We start from the raw sequence: 21,348 nt of genomic DNA, 5'->3' as shown, positions 1-21,348 counted from the left end.
GGAGCTTTGTTATTTGCCATCACATATTCTATGTTTTTCTACATGACATTTATAGCAATAATTTTTGTTTAAATAATTTTTAATATTTTAGTCCCTCTCCTCAACATATACACTTCTAAAAATCAGTGTGTTGCTCACTACTGATTTCCAGCACCCAGCACAGCCCTTAGCATATGGTTGGAACTCACTGAATTTCAGCATTATAAAGAAATGAATTAAATGGATGTTGTACACATGTGTGAGGAGCCATGTGGAATGTAAACGGCAGCACACCTATGTGTAAAGTTGTCAGAATCAAGGAAATGGAGCTAAATTGGGAGCCAGAAAGCTAATCCATATGGATGTCGAGGAGATGAGGCTTGAGACACAGAGCAGTGAGCAATGTGAGGGATCCAAAGCCTAGGGAAGTCCCACAGGAACACAGGAGATGATTCAAAGAACCCTTGGTTGTCCTGAAACATTGCTTTTCTTCATGGGCTAGAGGACTTTCTTGGCAGAGGGCTGAAGACAAATGCGTGCAAAAGTGCTTTCTCTAAATGTCTCACCAGCTTATGTTTTGAATGTATAATTCCAGAACTATGTATCACCCATCTCTCTGTGCTGTTCAGTTCTTTTCGTCCTGCTAAATCTTTTCTGCATCTCTATTTAGATGATTTCTCATTCTTTCCATCTGAGACTGATGGTTATTTCCATGTGGGGATGTTACTAAGAAGACTATATAGGGTCTAGTTAGCAAAAACAGACCATAGAATTTTTTTTAAAGTCTGCCCAGCATTTCAGAAGACATCAGCCTGTTCTCTATGTCCAGTCCTATCTCGTGTCTACCAGCTTTTAGCCTTTTTCTTTTTCTAAGGATAAGCTTTCGCTTTTCAAATTCTGTGTGACATTTTTAAGGCCACATACATGAACACATTTTCATGTATTCCATCTTGCAGTCCTGAAGCAGTAACATGACTACCTGTTGCGGCAAAAAGGCTGCTCCTTGGTCTGATCTGCATCTTCCAGGGAACCTGCTTGGCGGTCTATGATCCATCAAATTTTCCCCTTAGTAAATCTGAAAAAAAGATCACCCATAAGCATAGTACAGGGGTATTCTGAGGTTTGACTAGTATTTCAGAGTGCTGTAGATCCTAAGATGAAAGCAGTAAGAAAGTTGAAAAAACAGTATTATTTATTCAACAGACATGCTAGAAATCTCAGAGCTTCCCTAGTTCCTGTTTTCTGTCCTATGTATGTAACATAAAACTCTGCAAAATCAGAACTGAGTTCTCTGTAAAGACATTCAGAAAGAAACAACACCAGCCTTGAAGGGAAGGCCTTGTAATACATGGTTTATTCTCCTTTTCTTGTTATGGCCGATGGCAGCACCTAGATTAGAGTAGGTTCTCAGCCATGGATTCACTGAAATAATGCTTTAAAAATATTCTAATAAAGAAGAAAAGAGAGAAGAATCAAATAGATGCAATAAAAAATGATAAAGGGGATATCACCACCAATCCCACAGAAATACAAACTACTGTCAGAGAATACTATGAACACCTCTATGCAAATAAACTATAAAATCTAGTAGAAATGGATAAATTCCTGGACACATACACCCTCCCAAAACTAAACCAAGAAGAAGTTGAATCCCTGAATAGACCAATAACAGGCTCTGAAACTGAGGCAATAGTTAATAGCCTACCAACCAAAAAAAGTCCAGGAACAGACGGATTCACAGCCAAATTCTACCAGAGGTACAAGGAGGAGCTGTTACTATTCCTTCTGAAACTATTCCAGTCAATAGAAAAAGAGGGAATCCTCCCTAACTCATTTTATGAGGCCAGCATCACCCTGACACCAAAGCCTGGCAGAGACACAACAAAAAAAGAGAATTTTAGACCAATATCCTTGATGAACATTGATGCAAAAATCCTCAATAAAATACTGGCAAACCAAATCCAGCAGCACATCAAAAAGCTTATCCACCATGATCAAGTGGGCTTCATCCCTGGGATGCAAGGCTGGTTCAACATATGCAAATCAATAAACGTAATCCAACATATAAACAGAACCAAAGACAAAAACCACATGATTATTTCAATAGATGCAGAAAAGGCCTTTGACAAAATTCAACAGCCCTTCATGCTAAAAACTCTCTATAAATTAGGTATTGATGGGATGTATCTCAAAATAATAAGAGCTATTTATGACAAACTCACAGCCAATATTACACTGAATGAGCAAAAACTGGAAGCATTCCCTTTGAAAACTGGCACAAGACAGGGATGCCCTCTCTCACCACTCCTATTCAACATAGTGTTGGAAGTTCTGGCCAGGGCAATCAGGCAGGAGAAAGAAATAAAGGGTATTCAATTAGAAAAAGAGAAAGTCAAATTGTCCCTGTTTACAGATGACATGATTGTATATTTAGAAAACCCCATCGTCTCAGTCCAAAATCTCCTTAAGCTGATAAGCAACTTCAGCAAAGTCTCAGGATACAAAATCAATGTGTAGAAATCACAAGCATTCTTATACACCAATAACAGACAAACAGAGGGCCAAATCATGAGTGGACTCCCATTCACAATTGCTTCAAAGAGAATAAAATACCTAGGAATACAACTTACAAGGGATGTGAAGGACCTCTTCAAGGAGAACTACAAACCACTGCTCAATGAAATAAAAGAGGATACAAACAAATGGAAGGACATTCCATGCTCATGGATAGGAAGAATCAATATCATGAAAATGGCCATACTGTTCAAGATAATTTATAGATCCAGTGCCATCACCATCAAGCTACCGAAGACTTCCTTCACAGAATTGGAAAAAACTGCTTTAAAGTTCATATGGAACCAAAAAAGAGCCTGCATTGCCAAGGCAATCCTAAGCAAAAAGGACAAAGCTGGAGGCATCATGGTACCTGACTTCAAACTATACTACAAGGCTACAGTAACCAAAACAGCATGGTACTGGTACCAAAACAGAGATATAGACCAATGGAACTGAACAGAGCCCTCAGAAATAATACCACACATCTACAACCATCTGATCTTTGACAAGCCTGACAAAAACAAGCAATGGGGAAAGGATTCCCTATTTAATAAATGATCCTGGGAAAACTGGCTAGCCATATGGAGAAAGCTGAAACTGGATCCCTTCCTTGGACCTTATACAAAAATTAATTCAAGATGGATTAAAGACTTAAATGTTAGACCTAAAACCATAAAAACCCTAGAAGAAAACCTAGGCAATACCATTCAGGACATAGGCATGGGCAAGGACTTCATGTCTAAAACACCAAAAGCAATGGCAACACAAGCCAAAATTGACAAATGGGATCTAATTAAACTAAAGAGCTTTTGCACAGCAAAAGAAACTACCATCAGAGTAAACAGGCAACGTACAGAGTGAACAGGCAACCTACAGAATGGAAGGAAATTTTTGCAATCTGCTCATCTGACAAAGGGCTAATGTCCAGAATTTACAAAGAACTCAAACAAACTTAGAAGAAAAAAACAAACAACCCCATCAAAAAGTGGATGGAGGATATGAACAGACACTTCTCAAAAGAAGACATTTATGCAGTCAACAGATGCATGAAAAAATGCTCATCATCACTGGCCATCAGAGAAATGCAAATCAGAACCACAAATGAGACACCATCTCACACCAGTTAGAATGGCGATCATTAAAAAATCAGGAAACAACAGGTGCTAGAGAGGATGTGGAGAAATAGGAACACTTTTACACTGTTGGTGGGACTGTAAACTAGTTCAACCATTGTGGAAGACAGTGTGGCTATTCCTCAAGGATCTAGAACTAGAAATACCATTTGACCCAGCCATCCCATTACTGGGTATACCCAAAGGATTATAAATCATGCTGCTATAAAGACACATGCACACATATGTTTATTGTGGCACTATTCACAATAGCAAAGACTTGGAACCAACCCAAATGTCCATCAATGATAGACTGGATTAAGAAAATGTGGCACATATACACCATGGAATACTATGCAGCCATAAAAAATGATGGGTTCATGTCCTTTGTAGGGACATGGATGAAGCTGGAAACCATCATTCTCAGCAAACTATCACAAGGATAAAAAACCAAACACTGCATGTTCTCACTCTTAGGTGGGAATTGAACAATGAGGACACTTGGACACAGGAAGGGGAACATCAAACACCGGGGCCTGTTGTGGGGTGGGGGGAGGGGGGAGGGGTAGCATTAGGAGATATACCTAATGTAAATGACGAGTTAATGGGTGAAGCACAGCACATGGCACATGTATACATATGTAACAAACCTGCACGTTGTGCACATGTACCCTAGAACTTAAGGTATATAAAAAAAGTATACTAATTCACAGAAATCCTCCACACTTCCAATTATAATAAAACCGTCTATTACTCTAAAATTTGTGAATATTAATCATTCTATCCTTCTAGCTTTTCTGCATTTGTGACCCCTTTGTACTATTTTTTCTGTTAGGATACAGTCAAGAAAACTGAAATCATGGTAATAAGTACTTTAAAGACGGAATTGGTTACCAGATGTTAGAAGGCTCTAGAAGTTCTTGAGCAGGAGTAATTATAGACATCAGTTTACCTTAAATGGGCAGAATTCAGATAGATAACAACAACAACAAAAAGAGACTGTGGAGGTTATTCATAGTGGGCTAATTTGTTTGGGAAAAATAAGTAGCTATAAATCACTATATTCTAGTATCTTTGAGACAACAAATATGGGAAATTATTTTTCTTTTCTTTTTTTTTGCCAGCAAGCGCTGTGTTTATTTTCCAAACAATTTTATTGAAATGTGCCAAGAGTACATGGGCAGCACAAATATATGGACAGGAAAAAAAAAATCACATGTACAACAATTTTTTAAAAGTGAAGGTTAATTTTGGGAGATATCAGTTCCCCTCTCCCTCCCCCTGCAGACTTCCAGCGTTTCCATTAAGGTTAAGCCTCTACGAACCTAGCATTAAAAAAAAAAAAAAAAAAAAAAAAGGAATACAAGATCTTTTGCAAATAACAAAAACAAAAAACAAAAAATGGCATAAAGGACAGAGAAATGTCTTCCTGCTTAGATGGCACTCTTCCTAGGCACCTAATTAGGAGGCGTGCTGAGCGGTGGAGAAACACAACTTCAGAGTGTAAGGGTATGGACCATTGGGTTTTTCATCTGGTAATGGTTCAGGAAGCCCAGAGTCTCCAGGGCATCGCTCTTGGATTCCCACTCCAGCAGTCCAGAGGAGCTGCGCTCACTTTTGCGAGAATACTTTCACAGAAGATGGCCGTTTCACTCCAAGCTCATCGCAGATTTCAAAGAAGTTCTCCTCAGTCACCTCCAGCAGGGTGTTGAAGAAATGCAGCACGTTGCTGGGGTGCTGGATGCGGTTCTTGGCTGCCTGCTCTGGGGTGGAGAACCGATTGTTCTGGGATTCACTGAAGTCTTTGTAACTGCAAGACCCATCTTCCAACCCGTATGACTGACCGGGCATGATGGCTGGCTGCTTGGAGACACAGACATTCAGCTTCTGCCCAAACATGAAGTTGTTGTTGAGGTGGGTAATGGCCCGGTCCACAGCGTAGCCATCAGCCATCTCCATCATGGCGGCCCCCGGCTTGCTTTTCATGAATTTCACCTTCTCCACATTGCCATACAAGCAGAAGACATTGAAGACTCGGTCACAGTTCATCTTAGATTGATCCAAGCCATAGACCACCAGCACAGGGCTGTGGGCTTGAGGGCCATCCTCGGGTGGTGGGGGAGGGGGTGGGGGCTGCCCATACTGGGGGCCGTAGCGACTTGGGCCCCGACGGTGAACCCCCACTGGTGGACCCATCCTTCTCCCTTTGTAGTGAGGGGTGGGGGGCCGTAGCCCTCATCATGGTAATGGCTGTGGTATCCACCGTGGGGCCCTCCATATTCTGCTGGGTGATCTCCCAGGAGAGGGGGCTGCCTCTGGCGTTTGTTGGGTTGCTGCCAGGGTCACCTTGTCCACTGAGATTGGGGTTTGTGTAGTCCCAAGTATCCTGATCACTCTTGAACACATTCAAGCGTGTAGGCTTTGCATATTCCATCTTCAGAGCACAACAGCCAGAATAGATATCAGCCCCATTGAGAGAGGCCTTGGCCCGCTGGGCACTTTGAACAGAGTCGAATTCCACCATCGCCTGAACTCCATTCTTCCTGAAAATGACAATTCTCTGGACAGGGCCACAAGGATTACAGATAGTGTAAAGAACATCCATGGTGATAGAATAAATGGGGTTCAGGATGGTAAAGAGAAGCACACTGTTCACGCTCCGGGAGTCATCCGAGTCCCCGGGGCGGGAGATCTTCTGGATGGTAGAGTAGTTGACAAAAGCTGGGTGGTCGGCAATGCATATTTGGTTGTCAGCTGCGTAGCTCACTGCGTTGCAAGCCCCCAACACATCTTCAAACTCCACCAGTGCTTGTCTCTTTTTAGGCATTACCACCACAGAGCTGATGGGTCCAAACTCCTGCAAGGCCTCCACAAGGTCAGCTTCCACCACACCCTCAATCAGGCCCCTGATGTGGACAACTGGGGAGGCAGGGGTTTTGTGCGGGTCATCGTAGTTCTTCCCGCTGCCTCCCGCCACCCCGCCTCCTCCACCGCCACCGCCACCGCCACCGCCGCCGCCTCCGTGCTGGTCGCCGGCGTTGCCAGTCTTGAGCCGCTTAGTGGTCCGGCCGCCCTCACTGCCGCCGCCCTGGTAGCGGCGACTGCCGCCTCCGCCGCCCACCGCCGCCATCTTCACCGTCGCTCCGGACGGCCTCTGCTGCTCGTCTGGTTGCTGCCTCTGCTCCAGCCGCCGACGCCGCTTCTCCTGGGAAATTATTTTTCTAAGTTAGTTTGGTAAAGTTTAAAAGGGTTGTACTTTATCCTGTAGACAATTGAGAGTAGTTTTCTGTATTTAAGAAGGATAAATAAACTGTTCTGTGTGCAGGGCGGATTAGAAATGGAAGACATTGGAAGCAGAGAGAAGTTAAGGAAGAATGTTGACATTATCTTAAAGTGTTAAGAACCTGAACGAAACTCATTGCAAAATCATTGCCAGGGAATACAATGTAGGGCCATTGACTGACTCTAGTGGTGGATGAGGACAACTCACAGAGAGAAATCTGACAATCCATGTTTAGCAGAGGGAAGGAAGCCAGAAATAGTTATTATTAAGTGCAAGACTTCTGTTTTGTTGGTTTTTTGTTTTTTACTCCCAGCAAGCTAAATTTGACAATAATGTAGCTCAATTTCTCCCAATCTCATTTTGTTAATCTCTATAATCTTGCCCCAGAAAAGCCCCAGCTCAGAAAATTCTGTATTCATTTGTCTTCATAAGATTGTAAAAATTTCAAAACTGTCTGTTCATGATAATTAGAGAAATACAAATCAAGACCACAATGAGATACCATCTTACACCAACCAGAATGGCTATTACTAAAAAGTCAAAAAATAACAGATGCTGGTGAAGTTGTGAAGAAAAAGGGATGCTTATACACTGTTGGTGGGAGTGTAAATTAGTTCATCCATTGTGGAAGACAGTGTGGCAATTCCTCAAAAGCCTAAAGACAGAAATAGCATTTGACCCTGCAATCCCATTACTGGGTATATACTTAAAGGAATATAAATCATTCTATTATAAAGACACATGCATGCATATGTACACTGCAGCACTGTTCACAATAGCAAAGACATGGAATCAACCAAAATGGCAATCAGTGACACACTGGATCAAGAAAATGTGGTACATATACACCATGGAATACTACGCAGCCATGAAAAAGAACAGAGATCATGTCTTTTGCAGGGAAATGGATGGAGCTGGAGGCTATTATCCTTAGCAAACTAACATAGGAACAGAAAAACACCGCATGTTCTCACTTGTAAGTGGGAGCTAAATGATGAGAACTCACATGGACACACAGAGGGGAACAACACACACTGGGGACTTTCAGAGAGAGGAGGCAGAGAGATGGGAGATCATCAGGGAAAATAACTAATGGGTGCTAGGCTTAATACCTGGATGATGAAAGAACCTGTACCACAAACCCCCATGACAAAAGTTTACCTGTGTAACAAACCTGCACTTGTACCCCTGAACCTAAAATAAAAGTTCAAAAAGGAAGCAAAAAAAAAAAAAACTTTAAAGTAGCTCAATAAGTTTTATATTAATGTCAACTTTAAATAATTTTTATGCACAATACGTTATGAAAATTCATTTACCTTTTTTAAAAAAAGAATGCGAAATTTTAGCAGAGTTTTCAACAACAATGTTATAGTTAACAAGAGAAAAGCATCCTGATGTTTTACAAACTGGTGTTTCAATGAATTACTCTTTTTTTTTCTGAGAGGGGATCTCGCTCTGTTGCCCAGGCTGGAGTGCAGTGGCATGATCTTGGCTCACTGCAACCTCCACCTCCCAGGTTCAAGTGGTTCTCCTGCCTCAGCCTTCCAGTACCAGAAGGCGTGCACCATGACGCCTAGCTACATTTTGTATTTTTAGTAGAGACGGGGTTTCACCAGGTTGGCCAGGCTGGTCTCTAACTCCTGAGCTCCCAAACTGCTGGTAGTACATGCATGAGCCACCGTACCCAGCCAAAGTGAATTACTCTTGTGTTCTATTCATTTGTTTTTCCTGCATTTTCATTTCATTTCACTTTGATGAACCAACAGAAATACCCGATGCAATACAGTGACAGCTTCAAAAGCTTCATGTTAACAAAGTTATCATTTCACAGTAGATAAAATAATATGTGAAAGTAATGAGAATTTAGGAATTCCTCTAAAATCAGAATTTAAAGACATACCTCTTACCCTTTGTTAAAATAGCTTACAGCACAGAAGTCTTAGAAAATGGGCATTAGAGTGTCAGAAAGCTAGTCATGTTAAAAAAAACCTTTCAAATCAAGGCTAGCCACCTCATTAAATAATAAAATGAAGAAACTGCTTATAAAACCGGTGTTCCATTTTCAATTTTAAAAAAATGTTGATAGTAAAATAACCATTAATTTAAAATATTTTTCTGCTCACTTCTAGAAGGTGACCTATTTAAGCCCCACTAAACCACTTAAGTGACCTACTTAAGCCCCACTAAAGCAAATGGCATATATTGGGATCGGATTACCAAAAGTATGCCTTCCATTTGATTGGCCATATACCTTTTTGTTTCATGCATGGATAATGGCTTTTCTCCTTCTTCAGTAACCCAAAGGAAAAGCTGACATTCTAACCTGGAGCTGCACATTCAAGCTTTGACACATGCCTCTCACTGGTTTCGTCTAATGCTTATAATAAACCTGTAGAGTCAGCAACTTTAGAAAGATGGGTTGAAGAAGTGTCTTTGTCATAGTTTGTATTTTTCTCTGAGGCACTTGGCAGAGTCACCTCTGGTGTTTCAAATGTGCTTGAAAGTTATCTGGCTGCCCTCTGAGAAGTTTGCATAAAACCTGCTTTACTTAAAAGCAGGCAAAATTAAGGTTTCTGTAACAAAACCATAGGCACTGCATTGAGATAGGACAAAGACCAAATATCCTGCTTCCATGTGGCAGAGAAATAATGAATAACTTGGTTCAAGAGCTCATGGAGTGGCATATCATCACGCCATTATTAATAGAGAACATCGCTAATTTCTAAAGGGGCTTAATGTCATGATTATTTTATCCTCTTCTTTCTGTTGAATTTTTAACATGTATGTCTACTGCAAAGTACACAAAGGAAATAAATTAGCACTAAAAAAAGGGCTTCTTCACAACCGCAAATTATATATATATTTCTTTCAGAACATCACTTTAGAGAGAAAATAGCAAAACTTCAGCATCATCACTTTTGTGACACTTCACTAACCAATCCAAATATAGAAAAAGAAAGAGAAATTGAGTACATTTGCATTCACTGTACATTTTTAGCTATTTGTGTAGAAGAAAAACAATTAGCTTATTTAAAAACCCTAAGGTGAGTACGCAGTTTTTAATTATTATCTTTGCTGTTGTGATTTGTATTTGTATTTTATTTATGTATAAACCCAGTATATAAACCTATGTCAAATACTTCTTTATTTTTGATACTAGTTCAAAATATTGGTGACTTTTTTAGATATGAATATCTCATATGTATCTTTTAGAAATTATCAGAGTTATAAAATAATATTTGGGAGGTAAGGAAGGCACTAGACATAAGAAACTTGTGTAGACAAACACTTTGTCACCAAAGTTGTATATTTAAAAGTCCCTATTCTGTCTCTTATCAATTCAAAATTAATTCATTAGAAAACAATTTTCCTCAACATTTAATCCCTAGTTGTTCATCTTTTTCACTAGTTGTATTGCATTACTCATTGCTTCATAGCTAAACTCTGTTTAAATCTGTTAACTGAAATGATTTTAAAAACCTTTCGGTGGAGCGCTGCGGAGGGCGCGTGCGGGCCGCCGCCACCGCGGAACAAAGGAGAAGGGGCGCCGCCGCGGGGACCCGCCACCCACCTCCCGGGGCCGCACCGCGGCCTCCCGTCCACCGCCACCATGACCGCCAACGGCACAGCCGAGGCAGTGCAGATCCAGTTCGGCCTCATCAACTGCCGCAACAAGTACCTGACGGCCGAGGCATTCGGGTTCAAGGTTAACGCGTCGGCCAGCAGCCTGAAGAAGAAGCAGATCTGGACGCCGGAGCAGCACCCTGACGAGGCGGGCAGCGCGGCCGTGTGCCTGCGCAGCCACCTGGGCCGCTACCTGGCGGCGGACAAGGACGGCAACGTGACCTGCGAGCGCGAGGTGCCCGGTCCCGACTGCCGCTTCCTCATCGTGGTGCACGACGACGGCCGCTGGTCGCTGCAGTCCGAGGAGCACCGGCGCTGCTTCGGAGGCACCGAGGACCGCCTGTCGTGCTTCGCGCAGACGGTGTCCCCCGCCGAGAAGTGGAGCGTGCACATCGCCATGCACCCTCAGGTCAACATCTACAGCGTCACCCGTAGGGGCTAGGCGCACCTGAGCGCGCGGCCGGCCGACGAGATCGCCGTGGACCGCGACGTGCCCTGGGGCATCGACTCGCTCATCATCCTCTCCTTCCAGGACCAGCGCTACAGTGTGCAGACCGCCGACCACCGCTTCCTGCGCCATGACGGGAGCATGGTGGCGAGCCCCGAGCCGGTCACTGGCTACACGCTGGAGTTCCGCTTCGGCAAGGTGGCCTTCCGCGGCTGCGAGGGTCCTTACCTGGGGCCGTCGGGGCCCAGCAGCACGCTCAAGGCCGGCAAGGCCACCAAGGTGGGCAAGGACGAGCTCTTTGCCCTGGAGCAGAGCTGCGCCCAGGTCGTGCTGCAGGCGGCCAACGAGAGGAATGTGTCCACGCGCCAGGGTAGGGACCTGTCTGCCAATCAGGACGAGGAGACCGACCAGGAGACCTTCCAGCTGGAGATCTACCGCGACACCAAAAAGTGTGCCTTCCGTACCCACACGGGCAAGTACTGGACGCTGACGGCCACTGGGGGCGTGCAGTCCACCGCCTCCACCCAGAATGCCAGCTGCTACTTCGACATTGAGCGGCGTGACCGGCGCATCACACTGCGGGCGTCCAATGGCAAGTTTGTGACATCTAAGAAGAATGGGCAGCTGGCCGCCTCGGTGGAGACAGCAGGGGACTCAGAGCTCTTCTTCATGAAGCTCATCAACCGCCCCATCATCGTGTTCCGCGGGGAGCACGGCTTCATCGGCTGCCGCAAGGTCAGGGGCACCCTGGACGCCAACCGCTCCAGCTATGACGCCTTCCAGCTGGAGTTCAACGATGGCGCCTACAACATCAAAGACTCCACAGGCAAATACTGGACGACTCCGCGGTCACCAGCAGCGGCGACCCTCCTGTGGACTTCTTCTTCGAGTTCTGCGACAACAAGGTGGCCGTCAAGGTGGGCGGGCGCTACCTGAAGGGCGACCACGCAGGGGTCCTGAAGGCCTCCGCGGAGACCGTGGACCGCGCCTCGCTCTGGCAGTACTAGGGCCCGCCCTTCCCCGCCCTTCCCCGCCCCTCCCCGCCCCTCCCCGCCCCTCCCCGCCCCTCCCCGCCCTTCTCCGCCCCTCCCCGCCCCTCCCCGCCCCTGCCCACGTGGCGGCTCCTTGCAACCCTCCCTGCTAACCCCTTCTCCTCCAGGTGGGCTCCCCGGGGCGGGAGGCAAGCCCCTTGCCTTTCAAACTGGAAACCCCAGAGAAAACGGTGCCCCCGCCTGTCGCCCCTATGTACTCCCCACTCTCCCCTCCGCCCGGGTTCCCTACTCCTCTCGGGTCAGCGGCTGCGGCCTGGCCCTGGGAGGGATTTCAGATGCCCCTGCCCTCTTGTCTGCCATGGGGCGAGTCTGGCACCTCTTTCTTCTGACCTCAGACGGCTCTGAGCCTTACTTCTCTGGAAGCGGCTAAGGGACGGTTGGGGGCTGGGAGCCCTGGGCGTGTAGTGTAACTGGAATCTCTTGCCCCTCCTGGCCACCTCCTCCCAGCCCCCCAGGAGCTGGGCACGTGTCCCAAGCCTGTCAGTGGCCCTCCCTGGTACACTGTCCGGAAACCCCTGCTTGGGAAGGGAAGCCGTCGGGTGGGCTAGGACTGACCCTCGGTGTTTTTTTGGGTGGTGGCTGGAAACAGCCCCTCTCCCACGTGGCAGAGGCTCAGCCTGGCTCCCTTCGGTGGAGCGGCAGGGCGTGACAGCCACAGGGTCTGCCCGCTGCATGTTCTGCCAGGGTGGTGGTGGGGGGGGGTAGGGGTGTGGGGGCCATCTTCCTCCTGTCTCTTTCCTTTCACCCTAGCCTGACTGGAAACAGAAAATGACCAAATCAGTATTTTTTTAAATGAAATATTGTTGCTGGAGGCGTCCCAGGCAAGCCTGGCTGTAGTAGTGAGTGATCTGCGTGGGGCGTCTCAGCACCCTCCCCAGCGGGTGCATCTCAGCCCTCTCTTTCCGTCCTTCCCGTCCAGCCCCAGCCCTGGGCCTGGGCTGCGGGACGCCTAGGCCAGAGCCTCTACTGTGATTGGTGCTCCCTGGGCCTCCTGGGTGGATGAAGCCAGGCGTCACCGCCTTGGGGAGCCCTGGGGTGAGCCGCCGGGACCCCCCTGCTGCCAGCCTCCCTCGTCCCCGACATGCATCTCACTCTGGGTGTCTTGGTCTTTTATTTTTTGTAAGTGTTATTTGTATAACTGTAAACGCCCATGATAGTAGCTTCAAACTGGAAATAGTGAAATAAAATAACTCAGTCTGCAGCCTTCCCCCCACAAAAAAAACTTTTTGTCCATTTTTTACCTATTCCATTTGACATTGGTCTCATATGATATCATGATACAAAGGAAAATGACCCCACAATGATATGATTCATAATTCCACTATAAATTTCCTTGATGCTTTGAGAGTGTGATTTATTTTGCCCCCCTCCATTTTTTTTAACTATAAAGCAAGTACATGTACAATAATGCCATTTTTTTTCCAACCCCAAATAAATAGAAACAGCTATAGGACTGAAGTTTCTAATATGAATCTTATAGTTTACTTAGCACATGCTTTAATAAAGTTTCCTCTTCAGGTAACTAGAATATTGTGTCTGGTGCAAGACTAGATGTTTTGTCAAAAACATATGTAATGTTCATATAGCAGAGCTTTGGCTTTATGCCATGAACAAGCAGGAGGTGTTTTTGGAACTGTCCTATTGATTTTCACACGTTATTTATTGGAAATGACTGCCGCCATTCCCACATAGTCCTAAGTGTGAATATTTACCATATGTATGTGGCTTCAAGATTATTTTGTTGTTCACAAAATCACCTATGTCCTCCCATCAAAATACTGTCTTCATCTTAAAAGTAAATGGCACTGTTTTATTCAATGATTTACATTTTGGAATCCTAACCAGATATTTTTTTCCTTAAATTTCAAGCACTGCATTACTTCCAAAGGCATGCTATGGGTATGTGGAAATTATATCAAACATGAGTAAATTTTGTTGACCAAGACTACAGAAATAACAATACCATCACATAAATATATGAATACAGACATTGATGGTTGGTGAAAATTACCTCCAAATGTCCAATGCCATGAGTATATTTTGAATAGCTAGTTTGATTTTTATTAATATTATATGAAGGTTATTTCTAAGCCTGCAGACATAATTTATGGAATATACTACTCAGATATTTGAGAATGTACTACTTCAATATTTGGATATATTTATTCCAAATATATCTCCACTGTGATTTTTTAGGAGATATAATTGCCATCACAGAAAGATATTGCTGATTCCGATGAAATTTTTAATTAAGTAGAAAAATCAAAGAACGCAATTCTTTTTCAAGATTTCTTCAAATAAAGAAATAAGCAAAATTAGGCTGTGGTGTTGTGAATAACACCAAGAAGTATGGAGTCAGGCGAGCCTCAGGTTCTGTCACAGTTCTACTGTGAAGTAGATAATTCTAAAGGTGCGTTTCTGTGTCTTAGGTTTGTGGAGACCTACAGTAGCATTCCACAGACCAACACTGAGCCTACCCCACGACTATTCAACCTGCCCATTATTGGGTAGCTTTCATATAACCAGTTAGAAAGAAAATATCTATGAAAACTATTTACTAAAGAATTATATATTTTAATTAAGGGTACCAAACATGGTCAAGTTAGAGAACAATAGAGTAGAAACCTTCTATTCAAATATAATTGAGACCAGTTTTTTGATAGTTAATCTAAAAAGTGAGTTAAGGAGGAGGATCATGCGGTTAAAAAAAAACCAGAAATGTAAATTATTTGGCCAATATTTTGATATAAGTCCAGGACCCTTTGATTATTACTCTATTAACTGGAGTTTCTATACATTGTCTTCTTTGTATAAATTATGATCATAACAAGTCAATCATAATTCTAAATTTTTACCTGTTTAAAGTAGAACAAAAAAAAGTAATTGAGGTGCAAAAACCTTTTAGCTTGTTAAAATTTTACTATTCTGATTATTCTAATTTTATAACTTTTTCTTAAAATTTTTACATTGCTTAGCCCTCCTATGAATCAACTTAGCTTTTTCTAATCTTTTCAAGACCCAAATATTTTTACATAAATAGTACCACTATATTATAATCACATCACTGATTTTATTTATGTCACAAAAGACCAACTTGAATACAACCTAACTAAACTGTCTGGTAGATAAGTTAACATAACGCCAAGTTGAGGCAACAGACTTACATAGGCATAATAGAAAACACACTGTTATTTTACAGGGAGAATGTACAGTGTCAGTTCATTCAACAAGTTAGTTAAACACAACTCAACTAAAACAATGTCATTGAAAAGTAGCAAATTCTGTTTTTGTTCCATGGACTTACAGCCAATGAGTCCTGAGAAAGAAGAGAGAATTTAAAGAGCTTCATTGGCAGGTGAATCTGTACTTGGCCTTTTAGCTTAGAGACGGCAACTCCATATTAAAAGCAGGAGAATAGTGAGACATCCCATATAAAGAAAGAAATCAGAACAGACATGCAGGGGCAAAAGTAGCCATGGTCTGCATCCTGGCTCAGGAGGACAGTATGTGTTGAAGAGCAAAGCCTAGAATGGGCTGATGCCTGTAACCTCACCCCATCCCATTGCTTTATCTACTCACACTGCTTGCCCAGAAAATCTGGTGCCCCACAGTGAGAACAGGAACTGGGCATCCCAGCTAATCTTCAGCTGGGTAGGTCTCATAGGTTGTCAGATTTGAAAAAAATAACAATAGGCTTTGAAGAAAAAGACTTGGAGATGAAGCAGAATGTTCTTGCCAAAGCTTCCCTCAATTGACATAAGAGGAGCAAATTTATTTCCCAAATTAGTTATGGTATAATTTACCAGGTATCCAAATAAATTTGTTTAGAGACTAAGAGTTTTCCCCTGGAATAATGTCTGACTATAATTTTACATATAATTCTTTTATTCAACAAATGCTCAATGTATGTTTGTTTTATAGCAAACACTTTTAAGGAATTAGGAATACCATTGTGAATAAAATAGACAGTCTCTACTAAATGCTTAGTTATGATGGGAGGCAAACAAATACATAAGAAAATAATTAAGAAATACAGTTTTATGCCTAATTATGTCAGATGACAGTAAGTGCTGTGTCCCCAAAACACTTACTCATTTTCTCAAACTATTCTAAAACAGGGAAGGTGCATAAAGAGTGCTGGACATGGGACTGAAGATTCTGTTTTAAATATGGTTGCCAGGGAAATCCTCACTGTGTAAGAACATTCCATCAAGGACTTGAAGGAGATGAGGGAAGTCATCAAGAGGATGGGAAAAAGAACACTCCCAGTAATAGGACCAGCAAATGCAAAGACCAGAGGAGAAAGACATCTGCTTTGTTTAAGGGACAGCAAACAGGTCTCCCTGCTACAGCAGAGTAAATACAGTGGTAATGGTAGAAGAGTTTTTAGTTGTAAGGCAAGAAGGGGACCAACCATGGAGAGTCTTAGATGTCATTGTGGAGATTTCTATTTTACTGGAGGTGAAATGGAAGCCACTGAAGGTACTTGAAATGGAGGCTGATATGGTTCACAGCTTTAATAGTCTGCTGTCTGCTGAGATAAGAATTGACTATAGGACAAAGGATAGATCTAGGTAGTGAGATGTTATTGCAATCACCTAGGAAAGAGACAGGATGATTTGAACTAGAGTGGTACTGGTAAGAGGTGGTCATATTTTGAAAATATTTTTGAAGTAGAGTTGACAGGATTTGGTGATGAATTTGACATGGGATGTGAGTCAAATTTCATAGCCAGAGCCAAACATCCCTATTTAATTACATTGAATATAATAGAAAAGGTGGAGGGAAATGGATCAGGAAAAGAAAGAATAGAAGTTTGGTGTGGGAAACAGTAAGGTGAAGAAACCGGTAGAGATGTTACATATCTAAATCTGAGTTCAGGAGCTTTGAATGCATAGAAAATTTGATCATTAGCATGGGGCTGGAATTTGAAGCCATGAGACTGGACGTCATTTTAGTTTAGTGTATTTCCACAGATTATATTTCAAGCATCATGCTAGATACTTTAACGTTTGGCCATTTTAAAAGCCCCTTGGTAAATTTCACAGGAATGAGGATTTGACTGACCTGTTTTTCTCAGATATCTGACTTCAGTAGGATGCATGATTTTACTATATTTAATTCCCTATAAAATTCCAAAATATCAAAATGAGACCTATATTTATTAGCAGGATTTTTCAGGTACAATATTCCTACTCAGATAGAACTATATCACTTAATTTCACAGAAATATCCTTCCCTGGGGTGATGATACTATTATATCACCAATCATGAAATCATGCTGACTTGCAGGCAACAATGGAGCTCACATTTTGATCTAAGCTAATTTGCATGACTTACTTAAATTATGAAAATACACACTTTTAGAGAGCAGACAGATTTTGTTAATTCTGAATTATGTCAAAGTATCACTTAATAATTCTCAAGGGCCCAACTCTGGCGAAACAAGATGCTGCAGTGTATGTGTTTCCTATTCCCTTCCAACTTTTTTCATCATGATTCATCAGCGAATGCTATGAAGTCTAGAAATTTAATTAATGGATCTCAGGGCCACTGGACCATGCATTTACACAAATTGCTCTGTGAAGAAGGAGCACTCACTCTCTCTCTCTCTCTCTCTACCCACCCCTGCCCTTTCTCCCCCTCTTTCTCTTTCAAGAGCAGAACATTTTAGTGACCTCCAGTTAACTGGCTGAACTAAGCAGCGATCTCTTAGGTAATAATGCACTGCTAACAAACCTCAGCATAGACTATAACGCTACCACTAAAGCTTCCATTCATGTTGTTCTAGGGCTAATAAAATGGAATATCGTATTCTAGCTCTGAGGAAATTTGAGATTGTCTCATATTTTCTCAGTTAAACCAGAAAATAATTAATTTTAGGGAAGGGACAAGAATTGCTGTGGCAGAGCCAGCCTGATAAATAATTTCTATTCATTCTCAATGTATTATCCGTTTTCTCCCTACAGGCTCCTTTTTGTTACTCTTATATCAAAATCCCACTTAATTTTCTTGCCATCACAACTCAAAAATCATACCTACAGAAGAGCTAAAGTTTTCATCTTTTTGCTTTTGCACAAATTCTATGCCGGCTATGAGAGTGTAAGCTTTATAGTTATATATAGATATTTTTATTTATAATCTTTCTTCTGCAAAAAAGGATTAAAGTGAAGCAAAAAGAACATGTAATAAGATGAATAATGAATAGAAAAATAAATTGCTTTTAAGACAAAGTAAAGGAAACTATAAAAGGGAGATGACTAGAACTATTTAGCAAGAAGAGACCTCATTCTTTCTATCAAATAGTGCGGTGTAATTTGCACAATGTACCCAATGGTTAATGAATACATATTTGTTGAGGATAGCATTAATAAATAACATGACCAATGAAAAACTATAACAAAAGATTTTTACTCTTCAGGAAGTAATTATTAGGTAGGTATTTTAAATTCTAACTTTAAAAGATAGAGGAAAAGATATATTGAGCTGGCCCATAAATGCAACAGGAAGACACAGAGTAACAATTACTGCAGGTGAATTTCAGCTCTCGGTCTATCTACCAACCAGTGTCACCAGGAACCTTCTTCAGACCCGTGTATCCAACTGCTTATTTATCTTTTGCACCTGGATATCCCTCAGCTACCTCCATTTAATTCATCTTCTTCCTCCAAACTGGTCAGCATCCAAGCAGATCCAGAGAACTGTGAGGAGCTATTCTAGTCTCTGCCTTCTCCCCTGTTGCTGATCCAGTTAAGAGGGCCAAAGAATATAGTTGAGAGGACACCAGCCCTGTATCTAGTAGCATTTAGTTTTAACCTCATCCCTTAACTTAAAATTGGCATGGCCTTCGGTAAGCGATTTAACTCCTCTGAATATCAATTGATAAAATTTAAAAAAAGTCCAAAATTCATTGTAGTGAGGATTAAAATATCATGTTTGGGACATCATGAGCTCTCAATAAACAACTGCAGTATTATTCAAATTGGTACACAGGCCTGTCCCTTCTCCTTCCTTTTAGATTTCTTTTTCCTTCTGTTTTTGCCTCTGAATGCCCCAACCCAATCTCTCTTCCTTGATCATCTTTTTAGGAAATCCATCCCCACCCCACTCACCCCACCACTCCTCACACTCCTTTCTCTCCTACTCCGGCCTCCACCACAGCTGCTCCATTCCCGCTTGTAATCCAGCCTCTGCACCACTATCAGCGCTGCGGTTCTGAAATGCAAACCTCATCATGTTGCACCTTATAACATCTTTGACACCTACTTGTCTCCTGATAAATTCTCAGCCTCTTAGTTTTAGGTTGACCATGACCATTTGTGATCTGACCCTGTCCACTCTCCCTCCTGATTCTCATTTCTCTCACCAAATTCTCCACCCTTTGTACTGAACAACGTGGCTCTACTTTCATCTCTTCAAACTTAGATTTTTTCCTTGATCCTTAACTTTGCTCACAATGGTCCTCCCATCTGGAATAGCATTTTCCCTGTGGGCCTGGAAAATTTGACTATTCCTTTGTGATGCAATTCAGTCTTCACTTCCCCGTGAGTGACCTTCTTAGGACAAACTGACAGTATCTTATATTGTAGTCCCACAGTCCATTAGGCAGTCTTCAAGTGTCCAATATGACAGTGCATGATATTAGTTGTTTATATGCCTATTTCTCCCACTGGCTTTGAGAAACTTGAGGGATTGTTGTAACCATTTGTATCCCCAGTGTGTAGCATAGCGTGCATCTATTTGTGTTTTGAATGAGTGAGTGAATTAATGAATGATGAGAAAGCAATGACCTATGTTTTGTCTCTACCAGTCTTACATGAGATTATAAATAGACTGATTCAGCTGAAGATTCCAGGTCCTATTCCTTTTGCAGTTGCTATTGTATATGTTAGCAAAAAGCTTCATCCCTTCCAAAAACTTTTTCAGTGGTAGCAATAAATTCATTGTCTTCTGGGAGCAACTTTCTGCTCTCTCTCTCTCCTCTCTCTCTCTCCCTGATTTGCCTATTGCTACTTTGAAGAGTATGTGTTTATGACTTTATAATTTGTTACAGTGAATGTAATAGGAGTCCTTCTGTTTCTTCATAAGTGGTTATGAAAAAATATTCACACTTGCTTATTATTCTCTCTTACTGTTCTTAATGTAATGCTTCTAAATTAGATATACAAAAGTGCTCATCTAGAAGATAATGGAAGCATAAGCAAAACACAGAAAAAGGCTTACCAAGAATGAATTATAACTAACAAACAAATGTTAGTCTTATTCCAATCGAATTACTGAATTAGTACATGATGGAACAAAAAATCTATAACAAGTTTAGATATCAGTAATTTATTGGACATGGATTGTATACACTGTACCCACAAAATTCTATCAAATTGTTTCTATTTCAAGAAATTTTCAGTTTATTCATGTTCAATACAAAAGTTAATTATACATGAAATATAAACTGAATGGAAAACATTGGCATTGTTTTTCCTGGCTTTCTTGGAAGAATACGGGAGTAGGGTTAATATTGAAATGCAAGAGAAAGCTCTTCACGCCTCTCCTTGTTCCCAGGATAGGACAAATACACACGGCCAAGAATGAGGAAATTAGGACAAAACCCAATGTAGTCAAGAGAGTTATGACCCTGAGGTGTGAGGTAAGATCTGGCCCTGGGAATGTTGACTGACGCTGCAATATTTAGTATCTAGACTGGAATGATTAAATATGAAGTGGGTTGACCTGGAGTCTTTAGAGATGGCGCTATTCCCAGAAAGATAAATGAGATCCAGTCCTAGGACAAAAGGACAAACATCATTGGTTGGAAAAAGAAAAAATGATTTAGAAAAAATGAGAAAGAGAAACAAAATGTAGAGGAGAAGAAGAAATCCCAAGGATGGAGACCAAAGGGTTTGCCAACAGTCTGTTCCCTGGGAATGTGAGTTACACAGCAACCTGGAAGATGATGCTACTTCCAAGCCCATGATTCTGTCTCCATGACTTAGGACACTAGTCACAAAGAAATAGAACACACCTTTCTCTTTTGAGATCTCATTGTCCGTTGAAGAACTGCTACTCATGGCCTGCAAGAGTGAAACTCACTGGTTCTAGGAATGAACGAAATTGGACTGGCTGGAGGCCTTTAATTATTATGTGGGCCTCAGAACTGATGAGGATTGATGTGGGTGTTATTTCAATAAAGTGTTATAAACAATTCATATATGAAAAATTTATTTTCTTAATTTATAGTTAAATACACTTATATTGTATTTCAATGTTGTTATTCAAATTAAAGACCATGTCAGTTCT

General features: G+C 42.0%; 2 pseudogenes; one reads left to right on the top strand and one right to left on the bottom strand.

The window, feature by feature from the left end:
- Positions 1 to 4,777: 4,777 nt before the first annotated feature.
- Positions 4,778 to 10,542, bottom strand: LOC129050011 (heterogeneous nuclear ribonucleoprotein L-like; annotated as a pseudogene).
- Positions 10,465 to 12,009, top strand: LOC129050350 (fascin-like; annotated as a pseudogene).
- The last annotated feature ends 9,339 nt before the right edge of the window (positions 12,010 to 21,348 follow it).

This window comes from Pongo abelii, chromosome 16, assembly GCF_028885655.2.
Source record: "Pongo abelii isolate AG06213 chromosome 16, NHGRI_mPonAbe1-v2.0_pri, whole genome shotgun sequence".
NCBI lineage: Eukaryota > Metazoa > Chordata > Mammalia > Primates > Hominidae > Pongo > Pongo abelii.
This window is presented reverse-complemented; position numbering and strand designations above follow the sequence as displayed.